This window comes from Ursus arctos, unplaced genomic scaffold (genome assembly GCF_023065955.2).
Source record: "Ursus arctos isolate Adak ecotype North America unplaced genomic scaffold, UrsArc2.0 scaffold_4, whole genome shotgun sequence".
Taxonomy (NCBI): domain Eukaryota; kingdom Metazoa; phylum Chordata; class Mammalia; order Carnivora; family Ursidae; genus Ursus; species Ursus arctos.
In genome coordinates this window covers 77,595,684-77,622,184 of record NW_026623056.1, presented here as the reverse complement: position 1 = coordinate 77,622,184, position 26,501 = coordinate 77,595,684, and the positions used below count along the sequence as shown (strand labels likewise).

The window sequence follows — 26,501 nt, the reverse complement described above, 5'->3', positions numbered from 1 at the left end:
TAGAGTTAAAAGAAAACATTCAGCAAACTAAGAATATAGAGGAAAATGTCTTCACCTTATAAATATCTTAAAAAAACAAACAAACAAACAAAAATCCAAAAAACCACCCCTACCTCAAACACTAGACTTAGTGATACAATATTAGAACCTTTCGCTTTAAAGGCAACTGTAAGGCAAGCTAGCCTCTAGCCCTTCTATTCAGCATCCTACTGCTCTGGTCAGTGTAACGAACAAGATAAGTTAAAAAGAGGTGATAAGAATTGGAAAGGAAGGAGCCAAATTATTATTATTTTTAAATGATATGATTGCCTATACTCCTCGGACTATAAAAATGAATGAGAACTCACCAGGATTGCAGCATCCAGGCTCAGTGTACAAAAATTAGTGTATTCCTATATATCAGCAACGCTCAGACAATGGAATATTTATGTAGTACACCAATCTCATTTACAACATCAACAACTATAAGATACCTCGTAAGAAATCAAGCTATAATATATGCATGGCATTTATGGAGTAATAGAAATATATAAAAATTTCAAAGTTTGAAAGAGACACTTGAAATTATGATATCTGTGAAATTGTAGATGGGAATATAGTAAGGATGCCAATACTGTGATATGGCAGTTCTTCCTGAACTCTATGTAAATTCAGTGGAATTCTCATCAATACCCATGTTTTGGACCATTTTTTTGTTGACTTTGACGGACTGGGCCTAATGTTTATGTGGGACAGTAGGGGAAAAAAAAAGACAGATATGAGAAAGAACAGAGTGAGGAGACATGCCTTGGAGACATCAAGATTTATTACAAAGTTATAGAAAATAAATTGTGTGATATTGTTCATAGATAAACGGATAGAATGTGGAACTTAGAAACTGACTCATGTATATATGGAAATTTGATAGATAACAGATGGCATTACAAACCAGGGGAGGTGGATGGATTATTTAATAAATGGTGCATTAGTTATCCATATGGGTAAACATTAAACTAGATCACTCCATCACACCACACCCAAAAGCCTATTCCTATTGGATTAATAACATAAATGCCAGAAGCAAACATTTACAGCTTTTTAAAAAGGGAAAAAATGACATTATGGTATCAGTATAGGAAAGATTTCTAAAATAAAAGATAAAAGCACAAATAAAACTACTAAAACTAAAAACCAATATACTGTATACTTTTTAACAAAGATTTTTATCTCTGTGACTTATTTATTTTATAAGTGGAAGTTTGTATCTCTTAATCCCCTTTATCTATTCCATCCGTCTCCACCCCCATGAGCTATATACTTTTAAATGGTGAGTTTTATGGTATATGAATTCTATCTCCATTAAAAAAATTTTTTAGGGGCGCCTGGGTGGCACAGTGGTTAAGCGGCTGCCTTCAGCTCAGGGCGTGATCCCGGCGTTATGGGATCGAGCCCCACATCAGGCTCCTCTGCTATGAACCTGCTTCTTCCTCTCCCACTCCCCCTGCTTGTGTTCCCTCTCTCGCTGGCTGTCTCTCTCTAATAAATAAATAAATCTTTAAAAAAATTATTTTAGTATATAACGCAAGAGAATTCCATAGACAAAGCATAAGGCAAATCCCCCACTTGGGGAAGATACTTGCAATTCATATGACTCACAAAAGGTTAATATCCAGAATGCTCAATAGGAAAATGGGCAATGTGTGTACACAAAAAAAGTAACAGAGCAGAAAAGTGGAAGGGCAATAAACATATGGAAGATGTTTCAGCTGGCTAGTTAAGCAAGGACCTGCAATACCATCTCACACCTGTCAGGCTATCAGTGCTCTTAAGTGAGACCGTACTGAGACATGTGAGCCAAGGTGAAGGGGACTCACACTGCTGGTGGAGGAAGAAAAACTGTTACCAACACTTGGGGAGCAATTTGACCACATGCAGTCAAGAATAAGATGGGCATACTTTAGGGTTTAGCAATTCCTCTCCCACATATATTCCCTGCGAAATTCCCAGATCTGCAAAAGGTGGTATTTATCATATTGGTGGACATGTTAAACTAGCAAAACATTGGAAGCAACCTAAATTTCCATCAGAAGGAAATGGATAAATAGAGTACGTTCATACGATGGAATGGGATACAACAATGACAATAAATCAGTGCATGAGAATGTATCATTGTAGTAAGTCTCAAAACTGGTAATGCTGTGTGGAAAAGAGCTAACCGAAACAGAATGTACAAAACATGATACTATTCGTACAGAGTTAAACACATAAAATAATTCTGTGTATTACTGGAAACGTGGGCATGTGGTAAATGTGTAATTATCTGAGGGAAAGAAGGGTATGCATGAGTTTTAGGATTTTCCAGGACTGAGAGGTTTCCTAGAATGCAGAATTTTCACTGCTACAATGGGGACAGTCCTTGGCAAACTGGGACAAGTCGGTCACCTAGGGAGAAGAACAGGGAGGAGGCCTTTGAACTCTAGTATTTTATTACTAAAAAAAATTAAACAACTGAAGTAAATATACATTACTAACATGGAATGAGTCTGGGTGGGGAATATGGGGGTATGGGGGTGTTTTATATTATTATCCGTAATTCCTATCTTTGAAAATCTTTCAATAAAAAAGAAGGAAGCAATGGAAGCCTGATGATGGCTGGAATGAATCACCTGGACACCTATGATTCTGAGCCCAATTCTGTTGTGTGGGTTTTCCTGTGTCACCAAGCGATGAACTCAGTTCTGACCCTGTTTGTGGAGACAGCATCAGATCCCACAGGTGAAGGCCTCAGTCCTCCAAGACCCCCTTCCACTCAGCCATCAATGGCAAGTCCAGGTTGTCACCTTTGCTTCTGACCGAGCAGGTATAGGATTGGAGATTCCAAAGACCCCCTCCTTGGGTTTGATTAATTTGCTGGAGTGGCTCACAGAACCCAGAGATATATTTTACTTATTTTATTATTAAAAGAAAGAACTCAGCCACAGCCAGATAGAAGAGATCCCTAGGGCAAGGCATAGGGAAAGGGCTCTGAGCTTCCGTGTCCCCCTAGCACTCCACTCTCCCCAAATCTCTGCATGTCCACCAACCTGGAAGCTCTCCAAACTCTGTCCTTTTGGGGTTTTATGGAAGCTTCATGACATAGGTCTGACTGAACTCAATCTCCAGCCCCACTCCCCTCCCCAGAGATTGGTGGGTGGGACTGAGAGTTCTAAACCTCTAATCACGTGGTTGGTTCCCCTGGCAACCAGCCCCCATCCTCAGATGCTTTCTGAAAGTTACCTCATTAACGTAACAAAAGACACCTTTAGGAAATTTCAAGGGTTTTAGGAGCTCTGTGCCAGAAATAGAATGAAGACCAAATGCGTATTTCTCCTTGTAAGTATCACAGCATCTTAATAACATGCACCTTCTGGTTTGGTACGGGTGGGGTGGGACCTGAAATTCTGCAACTTGAACAAACTGCCAGGGAATGGCCAGGCAGCCCATCCTCCAAGCACACTTGGGTGGGCAAGCCTGGTGCCAAGTGACAATGTCCTATCCTAGGGGGTGAAATGGTAGGAGAGAAAGGAGTTGTTGACTGATAGAATGTGGGGCCAGCAACTGGGGCTAAAAGAAAGGAACAAGCCCAAATTTAATTCTGGAGCTTTCACTTTGGATGATTGGGTGGATGGTGTGCTGGGAACTAATACGAAATATTCAAGAAGGTTCAGAAAGGGGAATTAATTCCATTTTTAATTATGTTGAGTGGCGGAGAAGCGGGGGAGCAGTGGTAATGGGCTTTCTAGCCTATAGGCCTAGTTCAGTGGGCCTTCAACTGGTGAAATGTACTAATCTGAACTCAGTGGGAAGCCCGGAGCACTCACAGATAGATTTGAGAGTACAAAGCCGAGAGGTGCCTGTTGAAATAGGTGTAGAAGACAGGTGTATGAAAGAGAAGAGCAAGCCAACCTCGGAGCCCCAGGGAAATTCGGAAAGACACTGTGATTTCTTCCCTTTCTATATTTAATCAGCCTTTTGAAAAGTGTTCTACATCTATTTCAGCCTCCCTTAAAGTATTTTCTATCCCTTCAAAATTCCTGCGCCTCTGTGAAAATTGATCTGTTCTTCACTAATCAGCCTGAATAAACCTTCTGTGGTAGGAACAGTAAATGCCTTTATTTTCTTCTATGTGCTTTTTGTGTTTTATGTCATCTAAAAGATAGGATTCATGGCTTTTCAGTTCATTCTGAATGGAATATGTTGTCATGACAAAGCAATTTATGTGCTGGTACATCTTTCTTTACTCGGACCCTGTCCAAACAGAATCGACTCAATCGGGTCATATACCCCCGGTTTTAGAGGCTACCTACATTAGATAGAAACCTGAGTTTGGTCTTTCTTGTAAGAGAGACTGGGCTTGGTGGTGGCAAGTATTATCAGAATGAAAGGAATTACCCTTTATTTAATATGTTCTCTGTTCCACGTGAGTAAAAATATATTAGTTTATTAATCTTCAAAACAGCCCTCATGACCGAGGTATTATTATTCTTGTCCGAACAGATGAGGAAGTCAAGGCTCAGAGCTAAGTAATTTGTCTAATTTTCTATAGCTACCATGTAATGAGCAAGCACTTATAACTGTGTTCTTGACCTCTTTCTGCCACTCCCCACTGGCTCTGGAAGATCTGAAGATTTCAAAAGGGTTGAATAGAAACTATTCATTGCTATAAGACCTTATAAAGACCTAAACACCATATTTTGGGGGAAGCCCTTTTTTATTCTTAATATTTGGATTAAATTCCCTCCCTTATGTGCCATAATATGATCCTTTCTCTACTCTGGTATTATTTATCACTTTATTCCAGTTCCTAAATTATTTGTTCACCCTTCCGTACTCTAGACCTGGAGAGGCCAGGAAGCCAGTGTAAAGTTTAGCATTGAAGGCATGGGGCGGAACGAACTGTATGATCCATAACAGACTGTTTAATGTAGGTCAATCCTCCATTTACTCATGAAAAACCTGAGATTTCTGTGGGTTCTACCTAAATAGGTATCACCTAGATAAATAGTTGTTTAAATAAATCAAATCATAATTGGAAAATGTTGATTTCAGAGAATCTCTTTTCATGGAGGATAAATCACAGATCATTCATGTCATGGTTTCTGTGTAGCCAGTCATCACTTTCCAGTCACACAGTTTAGGATAAATTATAATCAGATGAGAGGGATAAGACTTCAAAGACCAATTTGATTATAATGATTTCACCTCTTGTTGCATTTCTGGAGTGACCATGCTCCTTCAGTGATGCCGTGTCATCTGCCAGCCTGTGATTATGAAGGGAACGGCCTCCTGTGCAGCTCTATTCACTTGCATAAGTTTTGGAGATAAAATATTTTGTTGATAAAATTGAGGAGGGAAGAATTATGCACACAGAGTGATTTTTATTGCATTCTATTGGGAGAACGCTGGGTAGGGGGGCGCTACCGGCCAGAACACAATGTCTTTCAGCTGTCTCCCAACTACAAAATGTTAAGATGAACACACCCATAACTAATGAAAATTTCAGAGGGCAATAATAACCTCATAAAGTGTAATAGGATTCCATCTGAAAGTGCCACGGGTGAAAGCCTTGGCTATTTAACCCATAGTAACTCAGAGACCAATGGAATTTGGAGTTTCGATATTCATGTTTAAAGAAAGAGAGAGATCGATCTCACAGGTAACAGGAAGAAGGCTTTTTTTATGCCTCTGCACAAATCTGCCAAAAATAGAGAAAAATATGACAAATTACTTCAAACATACACTGTATGAATTCATGCTGTTAAAAGGTGAGCAGAACTCTATCCTTCCTATGCTGCATTTTGCAAAAAGTAAGTGCTACCTGTGGTTGCAAATGACCACCTGCACAGCGTTGATAAGACATTTTCCCTCTCAGACACCAGGAATAATAGACGATCAACCTCCCAAGTGTTACACATAGAGAACTACTTGAATTTACATTTATCAAGTGAATGGCGATTGCAATCTCAAACAATTCCCATCCTTACATTAAGTAAATTGCCAGGTGGAATTAAACAAAAAATAATTCTTTGTGATTCTATTATTAATTAATAGTAGTCTTAGTGATAGGAAGTCATAGAAGAAAAACCAAGAATGTTCAGATTCCCAAAACATGCGTTTGAGTTTTTCTTTTATGCTGTGTAAACTCTGTTCTGCTAATAACAGTGAGCCCCAGTTTATTAATTTGTAAAAGGGGAACAGCAGTAACCACTTGCCTACCTCTCAGAATTTGGCTAAAGAAAATATTTGTTCATAAAAGCATTTAGAAGAGCTCTGCACATTTTTGCTGTCATTAATGAAAACACTGGGCTTTGAAAATGTCTGGAGCTTTGTAAAAGAGGAGACAGGTGGGGGGAGCAAAGCGACTTCTCCAAGGTCATCCAGAAATCCATGAAGGATGCGCAGAGCAAATGCCACTTTGGGTGCAGAGCCTTCCCTGGTCCTCCAGGCCAAAACATGGGCTTCTCTCCTCAGGATAGCACCCTCAGCATTGAGTAAAATAAACGACCTTTTTAATCAAATGGGATTGCAGTCTAAAAACTGCAAAAGCAGCTAATTAAGTCCTGTGTTCTGCTGCCCAGCAATTGCTAAAAGCATAATACAGCCCAGAAAGTCACGTGCATTAAATAGACAAATCTGCCATGTTGCCCTAGGCTGACCTATGAATTAGAGAAGCCAACTCAAAAATAAGCAAACAAGTCTAAATAAAAATATATAAACCTGATTTGTTAAAAAAAATCACATATGTAATAGCAAATATCAAGAGGGCAATGATTTGTTTTACCAAACGATTCATTATAGAGTTCCAATTAATTCGCCTTTCAAAATTTATTTTATTCACAACTTTGCAGAAATATATATTGTACATAAGGCTGGTGCATCTCCATTGATGATATGTCAGTAATCAAGGCACAAAACAGTGTTCTAACTGCTGGCCATTTCAACAGAGTGATCACAGTACTCTATAGATTTGAGTGTGCCTTTGCATGTAGAAGTTTAGAAATGCCCTGATTAGGCTTTTTAAAAAAATGTCTTAATCAGCAGTTCTCTCGATGTAAGTCAGTGCTTATAAGACAAGAATAAAAAAGGCAATGACTTGCCTCTGATGATATTATACATAACCTACATTTTGCAACAATCGCCAGATTGAAAATATTTTCAGTGGTAGCGAATAAATGCCAGATGGCATGCAGAATAAAAAGTCATTGATCATAGCAAGGATCCGCTGAGGTCTATCAATTCTCAAATGCATTTCTTTACACTCAGTTTGTTGGCCTTAAACAGCCAGCTTATTGTACATGCTATATATTTTGCTTAGTGTTTGTGGAAAAATAGTTTTTGTCTCATTACCTTTCATTGCAAGGATTGGCTCCAGTTCTAGGTAAGACAGAGAAAGTATGCTCCACTCTCTGCCTCCCACTGAATGCAGCTATAGAATTTGGGTGGAGCGCACGAGGCAGCTATTTCAGGTATATGGAAAGTAAACAGTAGCAAGCGGATTGGGGAACAAGACCAAAATTCAAAGTACTGCCTAACGAGCCAAGAGTTTACCAGTGTTTTTTCCCTCTGTTTCCTCCACTCTGGACTAAACGCAGCCCAAAACACATACGCAGGCTTTCAGGATATGGACACAGAGAGATACAGGGCAATCCTTCTGGCTAAATAAGCAAGGTCTCTTCATGCTGAAAGACAGTGGGGAAAATACCCCGATTTTTTCCTCTCTTCTCTGTTCTCTTGTGTAGCTCCCAGTGATCTTTTGGTTGCCTCAGCAGTGGCAGTGACAATGACAGAAGCCTACAATTCTGAAACTGGGGTATCTTCCTTTCTGATCAGAATGATGTAATGCCAGGAGGATGGGGTGAATCCCCACTGTGTTTTTTTCTGTCTTTGTCCTCCTAATGTTCAATCCTGGATATGATCCCATTTTCAAAGTATGCAAAGAGCAAAGTAAATAAAGCCCATTTTTCTTTTTTTTTTTCTTTCTTTCTTTTTTTTTTTTTAAAGATTTTATTTATTTATTTGACAGAGACACAGAGAGCTAGCGAGAGAGGGAACACAAGCTGGGGGAGTGGGAGAGGAAGAAGGAGGCTCCCAGTGGAACAAGGAGCCTGATGCGGGGCTTGATCCCATGACTCTGGGATCAGACCCTGAGCCGAAGGCAGATGCTTAACGACTGAGCCACCCAGGCGCCCCTAAAGCCCATTCTTCTGACCAGAGAACCAAAAGTGTTGCCCCAGGGAACCCGAAAGTACTAGTGAGATCTTCATGCTTGCTTCAGCAGCACATATCCTAAAATTGGATGATACAGAGAAATTAACATGGCCCCTACACAAGGATGACGTGCAAATTGGTGAAGCATTACATGATAGAAAGAAAGAAAGAAAGAAAGAAAGAAAGAAAGAAAGAAAGAAAGAGAAAGAAAGAAAGAAAGAGGAGAAAGAGAATGAACTAGTGAGATCTTCAAAATAGAAGAGCTCAAGAAAGTGACCTAAGGTTCCTTGTGACTTCCTGGGCTCATCTCAAGTTGCACGTGTGTGGATCCGACCCTGAAGAGTATACATAGAACTTAAGAACTGAATACAGGATAGGCAGCTATCCAGTTCCCAGATTGGCAGTTGGGTGGTGTACACATGGCTCAGATCCAAACCTGACTGCAAAGCCTCTGAAAATGGAACTGACGTTAAAACCACAACCACCGGTCTGACTGGAACTTGTGGTCTAAATTGAACCTAGTTGATTGCCTGCTAAAACGAAAATCTCAAAATTCCCCATCCACCTAAACAAAACCCCAAAACCTCATAACATAATACTCAAAGCCCAGGATACAATTCAAAATCACCCAGCATACAAAAAACAAACGAAACAAAACAAAACAAAATAAGGAATGTCAACTCAAAAGACAAACACAATCATCAAGCAGCGGAGATGGTGGAACTACCTGACAGAACTTCTAAAGCAGCTGTTATGAAAAATGACCCCAAAAGTAAAGCAGACACTACCTGAAATTAGTGAAAAGACCAAAACAGAAAAAAAGAAACAGAAAATATGAAGAACTAAGCAGAAATTTCAGAACAAGAAATACAGTAGCTATCGTTTAAAAAATTCACTGGATGGGCTCAATAGCAGAATAGAGATAAAGAATGAGTGAACATGGGGCAGAGGAAAGCTTTCCAAGTTTGGCAAGAGAGAAACCAAATGCAAGAAGTTCAATAAACTCCTGTAAGGATCAACTTAAGGAAATCCATACCCAGACACATCATACTCAAACTACTGAAAACTAAAGAAAGAAATCTTGAAAGCAGGTAAAAATAAGCAACAGATTACCTACTGAGGAGCTATGATTTGAATGAGTCCACATTTGTCATCAGAAACCATGGAGGACAGAGAAGTGGCACATTGTTTATGTGATGAAAGAAAAGAATGGGTAATTCAGACTTCTGTAACCAGCAAAAATATCCTTCAGGAATAACAGTGAAATAAAGACATTCTCAAATTAAAAAAAAAAAAAAAAAAACTAAGAAAATATTTAGCTAGCAGACTTGATCTAAAAGGATTATTAAAGGAAGCTCTTCAGAAAGAAGGCAAATGATGCCAAAAGGAAATCTGCAATATCAGGAAGCAAAGAAGAGTACAAAATTGGCATATAGTTGGGTAAATATAATAGCTTATTTTTCCCCTTTTGAGTTCTTTAAAATAGGTTAGACTGTTGGATGTAGACACATATAAATTATATATTAGTGTTTTCAGTGGAGGTAAATGTGATACATAACACAACTGTTCCATAAAGGGAAGAGACTAAAGCCATCTCTGAGACGGTGAAGTTCTACTTTCTAACTAAAGTATGAAAGTGATTTTCCATAATGATGAAAAGTCTGTGTTCTGTAATCCTTAGAGCATTCCCTAAAAGGAAAAACAAAAACAAACATGCAACCACCAAAAAACCCTGCAAAACCTACAGCACAATATACGTAAAGTAAGGCAGAGAAGGAGAATTGATTGAAGGAATGCAAAACAAAGGAAACAAACAGAAAGAAAATAATAAGTGACAGACCAAATATACCAATTATTACATTGGTGGTCAAAATGCATCAACTGAAGGACAGAGAATGGATTGTTTTTAACTGACAGAAATTTATCCTATCCACACGATACTCATGTCAACTACAATGATATTGGTAGGTTCAAAGTATGGGAGGAGGGAAAAATGGGGAGATGTTGGTCAAGGGGTACAAAGTTTCAGTCAGCAAGATGAAAAAGCTGTGGAGATTTAATGGAAAACCATGTGACTATAGTTAGCAATATTATATTGTGTAATTGAAATTTGCTAAGAGCAGAGATCTTAAATTTTTCTCAACACACACAAAAGAAACAGGCAACTGTGAGGTGATAGGTGTGTTGATTACCTTGATTGTCATGATTATTTTACAATGCATGCATGCATATACTGAATAATCAAGTTCTATACCTTAAATTACAGTTTTTAATTAATTATACCTTAATAAAGCTGCGAGGGAGGGAATAAATGAGCTATCAAGCCATGAAAAGGAAAAAAAAGGAAAAGGATAGAAAAAAATGCATCAGGCAAACATTAACCAAAGGAAAGCTAGAGTGGCTACGTTCATATAAAACTAAATCCAGAGCAGAAAATATTACCAGAAATAAAAAGTGATATTGAATAATGAGAAAAGGGCAGTCAATCAAGAAGACATAACAATCAAAAGGAGAAATTCAAAATTTTGATGTTTGGTTTCTATAAACAGCAAATAAAGAAGCTTATTTTGTTTGCGGAAACACATCTTACAACAGAAGAACAATATGTGCGCATGTTGACTTACGTGGAGGGTTAAATGAAAGTATTTGCATTTTCCCTTTCTCTTTCTTCTTTATTTTTAATTATGAGTCATGTCAGTGAATGGCAGATAATACCATGGAAGCTTCGATTTATTCTACTTCTAAACCAATCTACAACTTGGCAATCCCTGGCATTTTTATGTGTAAACACTTCAACTAGGAAATGAGATATTTAAGGGGATGGCCCACACATAGGCTTTTTTGTAGTGCACCAAAAACCCATGGCAGTGACAGTAGAAATACTAATTTAGCAGACTGGATGGAGAGTGTGCCTTGAGAGTGACACGGAATGAAGACAGACACAAGCCACAGAAAATTAAGAGTGTCAGTAATTAAATTTTGTGGTAAAAATGACTAAAATAATTAATTTCAACTTAGGTTTAGTAAGAGAAATACACTATTTCATGAAATGTGGACGAGAATTTTGGAAGGGAAAAGAATATAATATTAAAACCAAGACTCTAATCACTGGCAGGCTTTCCCAACTAGGTTCATGCATTTAAAAAAGTTCATTAAACTATTTAAAAGAATGATCTTGGCTTTTTTCTTCTAATCTAAATATTTACGAGAAAGGAGAACTCACAAGGAACAGCAAGACCCCAGAATCCCTTCCTTCCCTGGCGCAGGAGGAAAGTAGTTCATGAGGGAAAAGAGCTGATCGTGAAATGATTTATCCAAAGCCAGTAAAATCTGTTCTGCTTTTCAGATTATGCTATTAGGAAGACTAACCCCCAGGTGTTTCAATTAATCAATGGTATGATTTAAAGATCTGCAAAACTTTGTAGTTTTTTTTTTTTCGTGCACTGCATCATTTATTTCAAATAACACTTTTAAGCCTATATTAGCATATAAGAAACTAAAACATATTTATTCGTTTCTTAAATCACATCCAAGCTTTTAAATGTCTTACAGCGGTAAACACCAGACATTAATGTTGTCTGTTTATAGGAAAGTAGATTTTTCCCAGCATTTACAGTAGTTTAAATTAGAGGTTGCTAAACTTGAGTATTCATGAGAATCACCTAAGAGTACTTGCTAAAAATACATTTCCCCAGGACCTAAGCAAGAAATTCAGGTTCAGCAGGTCCAAAATGGAAGCCAGAAACCTATATTTTTAATGACCAACAAACAGCCTTTGGGCTACCATGGTCTAAATTAACTATATCAAAACACATTCCATTTTTGGGTTCCTATTATCCTGTTTAGTTATCAAATTAAGAAATAGAATCAAACTGCCATATAATGAACTATAGCTTCTTTACCTTTCTATAAACTTACATAAAGACTTATTTCAAATTACTGTGGTAAATATATTCAGGAGGAGTGAAAATAAAAGGCTATAACAATTTATTTACATTTGATCAAAGTAACTGAATAGAGGGGGCAATCAATGACTTCTTGGTAGGTCCTCAACAGTCATATTTACAAAGCCTTTACCTCTATCAAAAATAGGGTTGTAAAATGGTGATCACGTTAGAACCTGTTCCATGGGTGGCTATAAAGAATAAATTAGTAGTAATTTATGAACCACTTAGAACAACAGCTAGTGCTCAGTAATTTCTCGTCACCATCTATTCTCCATGATTATCGGTTACTTCACCAATGATGGGCAAGGCAAGGAATGGTATAAGTATAACAGGGAAGCTGTGTTGGTTCAAACCTTTTTCTTTGGCAAAGGGAATCAAAAAAGTGGGACTATAAATACAGCCTTCACCAGGAAAGAATAAAACCCTTAGCTTAAATGCCGCACAGGCTGGACCCTTTCTCGCTCAATTTTAAGAAACATAGAAATGAGTACTTGCACTCGGGGCTCCCTAATCAGAAAAACGTACCCTCAGCCTTGTTCAGCTCTTGACTTCTGGCAGATTGCACTCCATCTGCATTGTCTCAGTGCTGGGAAGCTGGCATTTCCTCCTGATTGTTTTTGTGCCTTTTTAATATCCTCTGAGGCAGCCTCCGGCCACAGTGAGCTTCCTCCCTGAGCTGGGCAGCTTACTTCCTCAGCATCCATTACTGCTCCTGCAGTACTCACTCTAAGCCCCATAGAATCCATTGTGGCATTAGTGACGCTTTCTTTTTATTGCACGGGCCCCTTCATTGCATCTAAGAGGGTGCATTTTTGTAACACTTGCAAAGTAAGATATTTTGACTGTTTCTTTTAAGACCACAGTCTCTTTCCACTGCAACTATTTCTCCCTCAGGGGCTTTGGAATGGCTGCACCATTTTAGGGATCCAGCTGGGGGTAAGTGGAATTGTGGATATATTTTGTCTAAGTTTAGTATATGATTTAGGTGGTTCCTAGTCACTTCTATACATAGTTAAGCTATTGTTAGCTATTCCTATACAGGAATGGCTCCCCCAAATGATTAAACAGCCCCATTCTTCATGCTAGAGGAAAGACTGCATTATTTTTCACTTTGTCTAGGAAAAGATATTGCAAAGTTATTGTCATGCGAAGAGGAGCTCAAAGAATTTGCAGCCACAAAATATAGTAAAACATATAGGAACTTATTCTACTGAGTTGTATCAGGCAGTTAACAAATATATTTTCTTTAAAAAGCGTCCTCAAAATTTTGCAAGTTTCAGACTCCAGGAAACACTGACCTACCACTGGTTTTGATTAACTGGTCTGTTTCTACTCCGTTTTTCCCATAAGTCCTATTATTTTTAATTTTTAATTCATGACATGTAGAACTTGTTTTTTTTCCACAGGAATATATATATCATGTTATAGCAGAAACATCAGTTGCTATTGTATTATTATCAATACAATTATTGGACTTTGGGATTGGAGGAGGGGATATATTTAACCAGACCTGTTCAATAAGAGGAAGTGATTTTTTAAAAAGATTTGTTTAATTTAGAGAGAGAGCAGGAGGGATGGGGGGCAAAGGGAGAGAGAACCTCCCCGCTGAGCACAGAGCCTGACTCCAGGCTGATCCCAGGATCCATGAGATCATGATCTGAGCCAAAACCAAGAGTCGGAGGGACACTCCACCACCTGAGCCACCCAGGTGCCTCAGGAAGTGATTTCTTAAAGCGATTTTGTGTTTTATATTTTATTCTAAAATTTTTATATTATATTTTTAAAACTATATTGTAAGAAAAATCAAGAGAATTAAAGCCCATAGAAATATTATCTGAATTTTTTCTAAAGTTAAAAACTAAGCAGATCATTGTCTTGATATATTTACTGAACTTGCATTTTGTTTTAATAGTTAACAATTTCTTCCTGCTTTGTTTTTTGTTTTAAAAATGTCTAATATCTGAAGGTAGCAAGGGCCATGTCCCACCTAAGAAAACACCTAATGTATGCACTTGTTTAAAGTACTTTAAATTATCTGTTGCTTTTATTATTGAAAAGTGGATAAGGTAAACCATCTTTAACTTCATTAGGAGTATCCAGTTAACCAGAAGGCAGAAACTTCACTGTGTAACTGTTCGCATGTCGTATCACTCATTAACTTCGCTATCTTGGAATTAAACCTCCATTTGCTTCTTGGTATCTTTCAATGAATGAATGAATGAATGAATGACTTCAATCAATCAATCAATCAGCATAACAGAGAGTGACTTGGGTGATAGTTTACACTAGATAGTTGGGGATGAACAGATAAGGGTCTCTGAGAAAGTGACATTTGAGGAGAGAAAACCAAATGAGGAAGTCAGCTATGTGAATATATTTTTTAATTTTTTTTAAAGATTTTATTTATTTACTGGAGAGAGAGAGAGAGTGCAAGCACAGGGAGGAGCAGAGGGAGAGGGACAAGCAGACTGAGCAGAGTGAGCCCAATGCTGGGCTTAGGGCTCCTAAGGGCTTCTTAGGGCTTCATGACCGTGAAGATCATGACCTGAGCTGAAATTAAGAGTTGGTGTCTTAACTGACTGAGCTACCCAGGTGCCCCAGCTATGTGAATATTTTTTAAAAATATCATTTTACCAGGTGGAAGGTAAATCTGGAGACCATAAACAGGATGCGATAAATGAGAAAACAGAACTTAAAAAATAAAATATTTTGAAATAGTACAAATATATTTTATCTATAATAAAATCAATAATTTTAACATAAAATTATTTGCCAAATTAGGAATTAAACACAGACCAAGATTTATAGTACAGAATTTTTGTTTTAAATGTTTTCTGAAACATTTAACTTGTTCTGAAATGGTTTTGTCATTTATCTAAATTATTCTTTTCATGTCATTTTTTACTCAAATTATAATTTATTTTATTCTTTAAATATTTAAATCCATATCTCTATAATATTAAAAATGTATAAACAGATGTTATGTTTTAATTACAAAGTTAACCTTCAAAATTTATTTAAACGTTAACCAATTTTAATAAAATTATCTTTCCTTCTGATAGTGTCATTAATCAGTGTCTCCTGAGTATCACCAGCATACATCACAATATATACCCACCAAAAGTGTCATTAAAGAAGGACCCTGACTACAAAGAGCTTATAAATTTAGTTTTGTAAGTCAAAATAGATTTATAAACATTGCATTCTTATGATAGACATTCAGCTAATAAATCCTAAGTAAGTTTTGATTTATAAATCCTTTTATTGCCCTTGGGATTCAAGGAACTGATTTATGAGTCAGTATGCTAAAATCTATAATTTGATCAGGCATAAATCTTGTTTAGTAATTTTTGTTTTAACCTGTATTTCATAAATCCTGGTCAGTGTAGGTTTTCAGTTTTCTAAGTGTTTTGCATTTACCATTGGGTCTTATACGTGCATATTTTAGGATGTTGGTGATTAAAAGTGATAATTTGCACATAATTCAGTTAAATAAATATAGCAGCTGAATAGAACTTTCTCTGTATTCTAGGGAGTGAGTTATTAGAAATGAGCTCTAAATTCATTGATGATTTCAAAACATTTTAGCTGGAAGAACAGTAAAATATTATAATTAAATAGGACTAGTGTGCCAGAAACCACTAATAGTCTTCTAATATCCAATCTCTCTTTTTCTATAGTAATGTAATTTTCATAGAGAACATTATCTGACCCGGATAAACACTACATCTCCCAGCCTTCCCTGCAGCTAGCTATGTGTGACCATGTGACTAACTTACAGCGAATGGTATAAGAGCAGAGGTGATAAGTACAACTTCAGTGCACATACTTTCGCTGGAATGCAAAAGTAGTTCAGGTCCAAGTGGAGAAGGAAAGAAGTGTAGACCCTGACATGGGAGTGTGAACCTTTGAGGTCTGGTACACTTATTCCGTAACAGATAGATGAGGGGGAAAACATTTCTAATATTTTAAGACATTAATTTAAATGTCTATTATAGCAAACATTTAGTAAATATTAAATTTTATTTTATTAAATATGTTATTTTTATATTATAAATTTTTTAAAAATATTATTCATCAGGAACTCTGCTAATCACTATGGGAATACAGGTAAACATGATTCAGGCCTTGCCTTTGTTATATTCCTAAGTAGTAACTTGTTTCTTAACACTTGAATACTTAGAATTGTTTTTAAATTTGTTTTCTCTTTGCTGGTAGAATATAAAATATAATTAGTGTATGTTATTAAATTCACTTAGTACCTCTGGTAATTACTTTTCTTTTCTTCTTTTTTTAAAGAAGTTAGTCTTTTCTTTTCTTCTTTTTTTAAAGATTATTAGAGAGAGCAAGAGAAGGGTGGGGAGAGGAACAGAGAGGAAGGGGATCATGACCTGAGCCAAAGGCAAATGCTTAATCCACTGAGCCACCCAGGCACCAGAGTAGTTAGGACTTTCTATGTAAAAATTATGCAAACAGAGAAAGTTATACTTCTTCCTTTATGATCTGTATATGCCTTTTTTTTTTCTTACCTTATTGCCTGGGAAATATCAGATAGAAGTTACTATATCTTTGCCTTGCTCCAGAACTTGGAAGCATCCATTAAGTATGACAACTGAAATTTTTTTCATTGATCCTCTTTGTCAGATTGAGAAAATTCTCTTTTGTTCCTAATGATTGCGTTGAATTTCATCAAATACTTTTTTGCATCTATTGAAGTGATTGTATGTTTAGATTTTTTTTTGTAATGTAAATGATATTGATTGATTTAAAAAAAATTTTTTTTTAAAGATTTTATTTATTTATTTGACAGATAGAGACAGCCAGCGAGAGAGGGAACACAAGCAGGGGGAGTGGGAGAGGAAGAAGCAGGCTCATAGCGGAAGAGCCTGATGTGGGGCTCGATCCCATAACGCCAGGATCATGCCCTGAGCCAAAGGCAGATGCTTAACTGCTGTGCCACCCAGGCGCCCCTGATTTTCAAATTTTAAACCACCCTTACATTCCTGGGAGAATCCCTACTTAGTCATGATTTTTTTATCCTTTGTATATGTTTCCAACTTTAATTTGGTAAAGATTTTGTTATGGGGGGCACCTGGGTGGCTCATTCGTTAAGCGTCTGCCTTCTGCTCAGGGTGTGATCCCGGAGACCTGGGAAGGAGTCCTGCATCAGGGTCCCTGCTCTGCCGGGAGCCTCCTTCTTCCTCTCCCACTCCCCCTGCTTGTGTTCCCTCTCTAGCTGGCTATCTCTCTCTCTCTGTCAAATAAATAAATAAAAATTAAAAAAAAATTTGTTATGGATCTTTTCATCTGTGCTCATGAGGGAAATTGGTCTGTAATTTAATTTCCTTGTAAATGTCTAGTTTTGTGCTCAGGGTTATACTAGTCTCTTTTAACAGCTGAGGACACGTTCTTTCCATCTCTACTTTCTGACAGAATTTTCTGAAGAATTTTATTTCTTCTTTAAAGGCAGATGGAATTCATCAGTGAAGTCATCTGAGTCTAGAGTTCTATTTTGGGGAATATTTTTAATAATGACTTTAATTTTAATTTTTAATAATTATGGGACTATTTAAATTTTCTATTTCTACTTACATATTTTAAAAGATTCATTTCACTTAAGTCTTCAAATTTAATTTTATTAAATTCATAATATTCCTTTATTATCCTTTAATATCTGTAGGATTTTTAGTGATAAACCTTCTTTTATTCTAATTGCTAATCTGTGTTCTTGTTCTCTTTCTTCCCTTTTAAAATCAGTCTATCTCATCTAGGAGTTTTTCAACTTTATTGGTATTTTCGAAGAAAAAAATTTTTTGAAGACAGGTTTGCAAGGGTGATATTATAACGTATTTCTTGAGCAGCCACATCTGCCAGGACCAGAGATCCACACAGTCCCTGCTTAGATCAGATCCTGGCGGAGGCCCCACTGAAATGTGAGGAACTAGGCCAACAGGAAGTGCAAAGGGCAGCTTCCTTTTTTTGGGCAGTGTGGCCCAGGGATGTGAGGAACAGTGACCTGAATCTCAGTCATGTCCTCTCTGCTGGAGAGAACTTACGTCTCCTTGCCCTATGTCCATATAGCCCTTCATTCCTCGGTTTTTTCCTTTGGGCTTTGTTGATATTCTCTGTTGTTTTCTAACTTACTGATTTCTGGTCTTGTTTATCTTCCATTTATTTTATGTTTGCACTGTTCTTTTTTCCCTTGCTTCTTAAGTTGGAAGCTTAGATCATTGATGCTATAGTTTACTTCTTTTCTAATCTAGCCATTTTAAAGATACCAGTTTTCCTCTAAGCATTGTATAGTGACATCCCATAAATGTTATGGTGAACTTTTGTAATCACTGACATACAAGTCTATTCTAATTTCCTTTATGACTTCCTTTTTTAAAATTTTTTTGACTCATCAGTTACGTAGAAGTGTGTTTCTTGATTCCAGATATTTGGGGTTTTCTTAATATCATTTTATTATTGATTTCTAACTTAGTTCTGTTTTTGTTGGAAAACATACTCTAGACTATTTCACATTTTGAAGTTTATTAAGATTTGTGTTTGGCCCAGCATATGGCCTATTTTGGTGAATGGTCCATGAGCACTTGAAAAGAAGGTGTATTCTGCACTTGTTAGGTGTAGTGTTCTATAAATGTCAATTCCTCAAGGTGGTTGATAGTGCTGTTCGGGAAATCTGTATCCTTTCTTACTTTTTGTTGTCATTCTATTAACTGCTGATAAAGGTTGTTAAAATCTAACCACAATTGTGAATTTGTCTATTCCTCCCTTCACCAATTTTTGCTTCATGGATCTTGAAACTTTTGTCTCTAAGAACAAATGCATTTCTGAATATTAAGTCTTCCTGATGAATTGACCTTTTAGCATTATGAAAAAATTTATATATTTTCTTCCCTGCCTTTAAGTGAGTCTTTGAATTTAGAGTACATCTAACCGAATGTTTGTATTTAAAGTACCTTCCAGGTAGATAGCATATAGTTCATGCCTTTTCATCTATTCTGACAATCCCTGCCTTTTCATTGGAGTACTTAATTTCTAATTAATGTAACTGTTGATGTGGTTGGATTTAGGTCTGTCTACTTACTATGTTTTCTGTTTGTCCCATTTGTCTTGTGTCCCTCTGTCCCTCCTCTACTATTATTTTGAGTTCATTGAAATTGCTTTTAGAATTCCATTTTCATTATCTATTTGGCTTTTTTGCTCACCACTTTGTACTATTATTTAGTGATGCTCTACAGATTATACTAAACGTTCTGCACTTTTCAGTCTGTTGAAAGTTAATGTTGTCATAAAATGTAATACCTTTGCAATCTTTTTGTTTTGTTTTGTTTAGCACAATCTTCTAGGTCTTTTTACCCCCTGTAATTTATGCTATAGTTTTCATGTTTATTACATAAGCTATACATGCTATGATTTTCACTTTAAATGGTCGTGATTTTTTTTTTTTTTTGAGAGAGAGAGGGAGCAGGGCATGGAGGGGCAGAGGGAGAGGGAGAGACTCTGAAGGAGGCACCATGCCCAGCACAGCACTTGATGCAAGACTTGATCTCATGACCCTGAGATCACGACCTGAGCTGAAATCAAGAGTCAGATGCTTAACCAGCTGAGCCACCCAGGTACCCCTATAAATATCTTTTTAAATTAAGATCTGAATTTTTGTCTGGAATCATTTCCCTTGGGCTTGAAGAACTTTCTTTAGCTTTTCTTGAAGGGAAAGTCTGCTGGAGAAGTATCTTTGTTTTTGTTCATCTGACAATGCCTCCATTTCACCTTTATTCCTGAAAGTTATTTTCGCTCCATGGAGAATGCTAGGTTGGCAATTTGTTGTTTTCATTTGACACTTTAAAGATGCCATTCTACAATATTTTGGCCTCCAGTGTTTCTGCTGAGAAGTCATTGGAAACGTATATTTTTGTCCTGTATATGTAATGTGCCTTTTTTCCTCTGGAAATGTTCAAGATTTTCTTTATCTTTTGTTTTCATTAGTTTAACTGTCACCTTTCCAAGTTTTTGTTTTCTATTTACATCACATAGGGTTCTCTGAGTTTTTTGAATCTGTAAAACTTTGGAAACTTTAGTCCATTCTTTCTTCAAATGTTGGGTTTACCCAGTTCTGTCTCTCATCTTCCTCTACAACTCCACATGTATTTGCTTTTCTTATATAGTTCCACTAATTACTGAGACTGTTTTTTTTTCTATCATTTTTTTTCCCCCTTGTTCTCCACAGTGTATAATTTTGGTTGAGTGAGCTTCAAGTCACTGACTCTTCTTTTATTTCCAACATGGTGTTAGGCTTATCCAATGACATTTTTATATCAGATACTGTATTTTTCATTTCTAGAATTTCCATTTGGCTCCTTTTTTTATAGTTTGAGACTTTGTTTTTCCACTCCTCACAAATATATTATCCTTCATATCCTTGAGCATACTTATAATAGCTAAATTAAAATTCTTGTTTTCTAATTCTGGCATCTGGGTCACCTCAGGATCAGTTTCTCCAATTGCCTTTCCTCTTGATTATGTATATAGTAATTTGAGATGTGTCCTGGACATTGTGAAAAATACATGGTAGAGATTGAATTCTGTTATTTCCACAGGTATTTATTTGTTTATTTGTTTGTTTTATCAGGTTCCAATCTTTATCACCTCTGCAGTGAGTAGCTGCTAAAATCTCTGATCAATTCTTTTAGCCTCAGGGTTGCTCACAGTTTGTTACATGCATGCATAGTTCAGATGGCGTCCTGAGATTTTCCTAGAATTTGTGTGCACAATTTGAAGTTTCCCCTCCCCCCTGCCCCAGAGTTTCTCCTTTTCCTGATTTCCTCCCTCACTTTCCATCTACTTCGACAGTACTAATCTCTGTCCTCTTAGTCTTAAAACCAGCACACTCCAAGGATTTCTATCCCAAGATTTAGTGAATCTGCTTAATCTGACGGGGGAAAAAGTCTGATCAACAAGAAACACCCAATCCCATTTTCTTCTTCCAGTCTTGGCTCTCTTCCAGTTTATGCCTGCTTTTGGTTTCTCTCCAGTGACTTTGGTGAATTGTTTTTTGTATTGACCAAGAATTCAGTTGTTACCTGTGGTAGGATTGTACCCATAGAAACTACTCCACTTTTACCATTGTACCAGAAGAAAAAACTGCCCAAATCCCCGGTTGTTGACTTTGAGAAACTCAGTCTAGTGTTCTAAACAGAGATGCTAAAAGCAATTAGGGAGAGTTTAAGAAAATTTCTTTTAAGAAATGATTTCCTTAAAACACATAATAGATGTCTCTCCTAAAGAGGCATTGATTATCAACCTTGTTGTCTCGCTTACTTTTATATTAAAACAGAGAGGAGATATGCTATTATGAACAGAAAAAAAGATGTGAGTCCCCGACGTAATAAACGCTGCTTATGAATTTATGAATGCATCAAAGCTCTGGTTAAACAGCATAGGCTGAATGCGAATGTCTATCTGAACTTCCTCCTGAAGCCTCACAAAGCAATGAGAGTAAAGGAATTAAGAGAAAAAAAATCACAAGTACAAAAAGACAGCAGACAACAAAAGTAACATTTTGAAATCCGGGAAATAGTTTAACCACTGTTAACTCCTTTAGACTGGAGAAAATAGTCATCCGAGTCTGCTGAGGCAGCAAGCCAGAAAGCCAGTCATTTTCACATAAAACTACGAAAATCCTCAGAGACTGTAGGAACTGGTGCTTGCCAGGCAGGTGTGCAAAAAATGGGGCTGAAAACTGGAGTGTGGACTGAACATCTTTAAAATAGAAGTTAGATTTCCCATCTTCCCTCTCTACCCTGGTTCCATCAAGAGAAAACGTGGAGTCTTATTTTTGGAGAGGTTTTATCAGATAGCCTCTGCATGTGGAGACAGCAAGAATAGTTAAGGTTGGAGGGTGAGTTACTATGCTGAAATCTGAGGGATTATGGGAAAATCTTCCCACTGAAGGGAGATTTATTCTCTGCATGGCAGCCAAGCGAACATACTTGAGGTTGGAGATTGGTGAACTGCCTTCTGGAAGAAAACTGATCCACTCAAAAGTATAGACCTTTGATAGGATTTTAACCAGAGGGTCAATGAACTTGAATGAGAACAATAATTCATTTTTTGTTTCCACTAACCTCCGAAAGTTAGCATCTCTCTCATTTTTGAATGTGGGTAACAAACCAGTGTAATACTAGCAGTACCTGTAACTTTGTCACCAATAGGAATCATGGTAATTTTTTTTTATCACATTACTCATTGCTTATATCCTGAAATAGTATTTGTACTCTTCATTACTTCAACAGTTACTAGATACAACTCTAAAGCTTATGATATGATGCATCACTATTATTGTATCACAATATTACCATAAGCACATACTGTATCACAAATTTAGTTTTTAATACTTTGCTATAATTGGTTTCATGCATTTAAAAATATTCTGAAATAGGGGCTACAGGCTTCACCAGACTGCCATGGCACAAAATAAGTTAAGAACCTCCAAACCATGGGTACAGGCATTCAGAGATTCCCCCAGCCAAATGAATAATCCCATAGTAGCAACATTACAGTGAGACTCACAGATTAAGAAGCTATACTCATGCCTCCCAATCTGGTCATTTGGGCCTCACTTTTAAATATGATTTAATAGCTAAGGAAGACCAGACATTAGAGGACAGCCTCTACTATGAAAGGTGGAGCCAGAACAAAACAAATTAAAGTCAAATAAGAAACAAAGAAGGGAGAAGAACACAGTGGTGCGAAAGTAAACACATGAAAACAACATCACGTGTAAACGCATGAAAACACCATCATAATTAACATCTTAAGAGAACTATGAGACTACATTGCATCCATAAAACAAGACCAGATACTGCACATACAAGGGAAAAAAGAACAAGAAGGAGTTCTTGGAAACTCAATTAAGACAGCTTTGGGGCACCTGAGTGGTCAGTTAGTTAAGTCTCCAACTTCTGCTCAGTTCATGATCTCAGGGTCCAGGGATCAGGCAGCTTCGGGTTCCACGCTCAGCAGGGATTCTGCTTGTCCCTCTCCCTCTGACCCTCCCACACCTACCCCCTGCTTGTGCTTTCTCATGCACGCTCTCTCTCTCTGTCTCTCAAATAAATCAATAAAATCTTTAAAAAATAGATAGCTTCAATAAAATAGTTCAACAGATATACGGAAAATAATATTAAGGACAACATTACTCTTTTCCTTCTTCCAGGAAGTAGAAGAAAAAGTCAAAGAAATGAAAATGGTATTTTATCTGCTCTACCTATTCTCCAGTTACAAATCATTGCATGCTTAGCAAACACCTTCTGAGCTCCACTGCAGCACACTCACTCCACTGTAATGCCCCCACCCACACCCATTCTCCTATTTAGTGACAGCTGGTTGAACATGAGAGGGCTGAAAATGGGTTGGTTTGAGGCAGAGCACCAGTAACTTGCTCTTTCCATAGACTGGAGCATCTGATAAATGTAGGCTCATCTCCGTAGTGATCACTACTCTTGCTTACCAGCTAGTCCTAGTTTTCTACCTACCAGCCTCATGATGGTAGGCTGCTCTCCCTCCTGGAGTTTGAAGTTAAGCACTGCCCTGCGGCTTACTTTGGCCAGTGAAATGTGCAACAGTTCTGGGAAGCCTTCAGAGGGTTCACGGCTTGGCACGTGCTCTTCTCTCTGACACAACGAAACCTCTTCTAGCCTGGGTCACTGAGTGCTGATATGGGACAAAAACCCCTTCCTGCCAACCCAAGTCGGATTTGAAGCTTGAGCACTTAGATAAACCTTGATTGGGCTAAGCACTGACTGCTTGGGGTCATTTGTATGGCAATATAAACTAGCATCTCTACTGTCTATGTCCCTGCATCTGCTCTTTATGTCTTCTGAGTGGTGAACCAAAGGGGGATGCCACACAAAAGAACAGGATAGAGGAAGCCACCTTGCTCCCTTTAATAGCTGAGCCTCGATCTCATGCATAAGTTACCTGGAGCTCAGTGGTTTTAAGTCAAATACTGCATATATTCTTACCTGAGTCCCTCCATATACCATTCTTTCTATCTGAACTCTCCCTAGACCTTTTTCTGTACTCTTCAATTAATTATTTAACGTGCTCATCCATCACAATCCCTTCCGATCATTTCCCTAGGAAAATTTCTCTGAATCTACACATCAGGTAAGATTCCCTGGCTTTCTGCTCCTATACTTGTACTTTTCCTTCCCAGTGTTTACAATCATCAGTGTTTACAAATTCTTGGCTCTTTTGCTTGACTCTTTGATGCAGAATCTTTGGCTGGGCCTGGCACACAGTAGGTGTTCAACAAATATTCATCGAACAAAGAAACAAGTGAACGTATCATCAAGAAAGCTGAGAATAAGTCTGCAGAATATAGAAATAACGTATTGGGGGAACGCAGAAATAAAGATGAAAGCCCAGCTGAAAACAGCCAGTTAAAGGGCTCTAGTTTAGTGGTGCTCGGTAACATCAGGCATCTCAGGGCTGCTGGTGTTATAAAAATAGTGACTCAAAATCAAAGGGGAAAAGTTATCATTTTCTTTCTACCTAAGTATTGAATTTTAAAAGCAAAGCTTCAGGCCCTTTCTAATCACATTAGAGTGACTCCTGCCATGCTTTTCTAAAACGAGAGCTTCTGAAGTGTGGAGGAAATGGTGTTTAAAATGTACTAAGTAAGGTGACTTACACCTTCCAAAAAAAGGTCTGAAGTTCCTGTCATCCCTCATTTGGAAATGCTATAATTTGACATTGCCTTCCTTTGGAAATGTACACTATTTTTTAATTCATATAGATCATACATAAACCTATTTGTTAAAAGCATAATGAAGCATCTCACAGAAAAGCAGAGCTTAATGCCTGTGTGGCTTTCAACTATATATTACATCTCCCTTCTCTTTCATGCTTCTCTGGAAACTTAAGTCTTAAGTGGCCTTTCTTGATGACACATACAAACTCACTGGTGGTTCTATTGGACAGACAAGCTACAAATATCTTCCAGGGGGGAGTACCTCAGGGTTCCCTTAACTCTCAAGCCTGATGGAGAAACTGAGGCAGCCCTCAGAGGGTGGGATGTGAGAGTGGCCACTGATCTATCATGGCGGCACATGCAAGAAGGAGAGCCTCAGAATGCCAACTTGTGTATAATGCAAATGAAATGAGAGAGCCCTTTAAATTTTAGAGGGTGTTATAACAAAACCTGATTTAAAAGTCATTGACTTCCCTCCATAGCCATATTAAAAGTCTCATAAGTCTGCCTCTCTCCACCCAAAGGAATAGAATGAACAAAATGTCAATGGTACAGTTATTTATAATAGCAAAAGGACTCTGAGCTGAGCCTCCATCATTCCTCCTTTTATAACTTTCCCCTCACCCCCTTTCTGACCTCACTCAGAAAAAAGCTCTCTTAAACTATTCTTTTATCGGAAAGAAATACTCACTTTGAGTCAGGCTGTCTCTGTGCCACTCTGGTTAGCAGGAATTACACCTAGCCATTGCGATGTCAACTGACAAAAATTCCCAATGACTTAAGGGAAACAAAATGAACAAAGAGTGAAGGAGTGAATGAAAATAATATAAGTTCCAGGTAAGGTGTGTTTCTATCACAGCCATTCTATAGAATGGGAATAGTCCTATTTTCCTTGCAAGTATAAAAAGTAAAATTAATTACTTAAGATTTATGCAAACAGCTATTATGGTACCAAAGGTCCCAGCTGGGAATGGCACACTCAAACCAGCAACTGAAGAGAGTTGAATAAAAGGAGCCTTCGTAAAGGTGCAGATAGGAACTAGAGAAACCAACAAAAGATGGTGCAGTGTTCCAGGCTGTCAACAGCTGACAGCATCCCCAACACAAGGAGGGGGAGCAGTTACCCAAATCCAGACAGAGTAGCTGCATGAAAGGGGCCTCTTACCAGCACTATGGCTGTCTGTGGAAGGCAGCCGATTGGCAGCAACTCACTGGAGGCAGAACCAGAGTATCACACAGAACCAGAGTATCATTCTCACTCTCCTTCCAACCTCCAGTCCCCTGCATTCGGCTGTCATTGCCTAAACCCAGGCAGAAGCCAGAAGACAAGTTGGTCTATTGATGCAGTTGTTATGGGTCAGGCTTCCTGACTACTGAGCCAGAAGGCGGGTCACGAGGGGTAAGAAAATAACCAGTGCGTTAACACATAGTAGAGATGCGATGAATGGCCACCGACTCTGAAGCTGAGTGTAATGGAATGAGAAAGCAGTACTCATATTCATTGATTTACCCACTCAACATTAGCCCTTTATGAAGCCCCTATCGTGTAAAAGAACTCCGCTAGTTCC

General features: G+C 37.7%; 1 protein-coding gene and 1 pseudogene across 1 annotated transcript in view; both read left to right on the top strand.

The window, feature by feature from the left end:
• Positions 1-26,501, top strand: part of CYYR1 (cysteine and tyrosine rich 1) — a 99,893-nt gene that overhangs the window by 11,624 nt on the left and 61,768 nt on the right. The gene's annotated exons all lie outside the window — the stretch shown is intronic.
• LOC113257309 (U6 spliceosomal RNA) lies at positions 8,285-8,385 on the top strand (annotated as a pseudogene).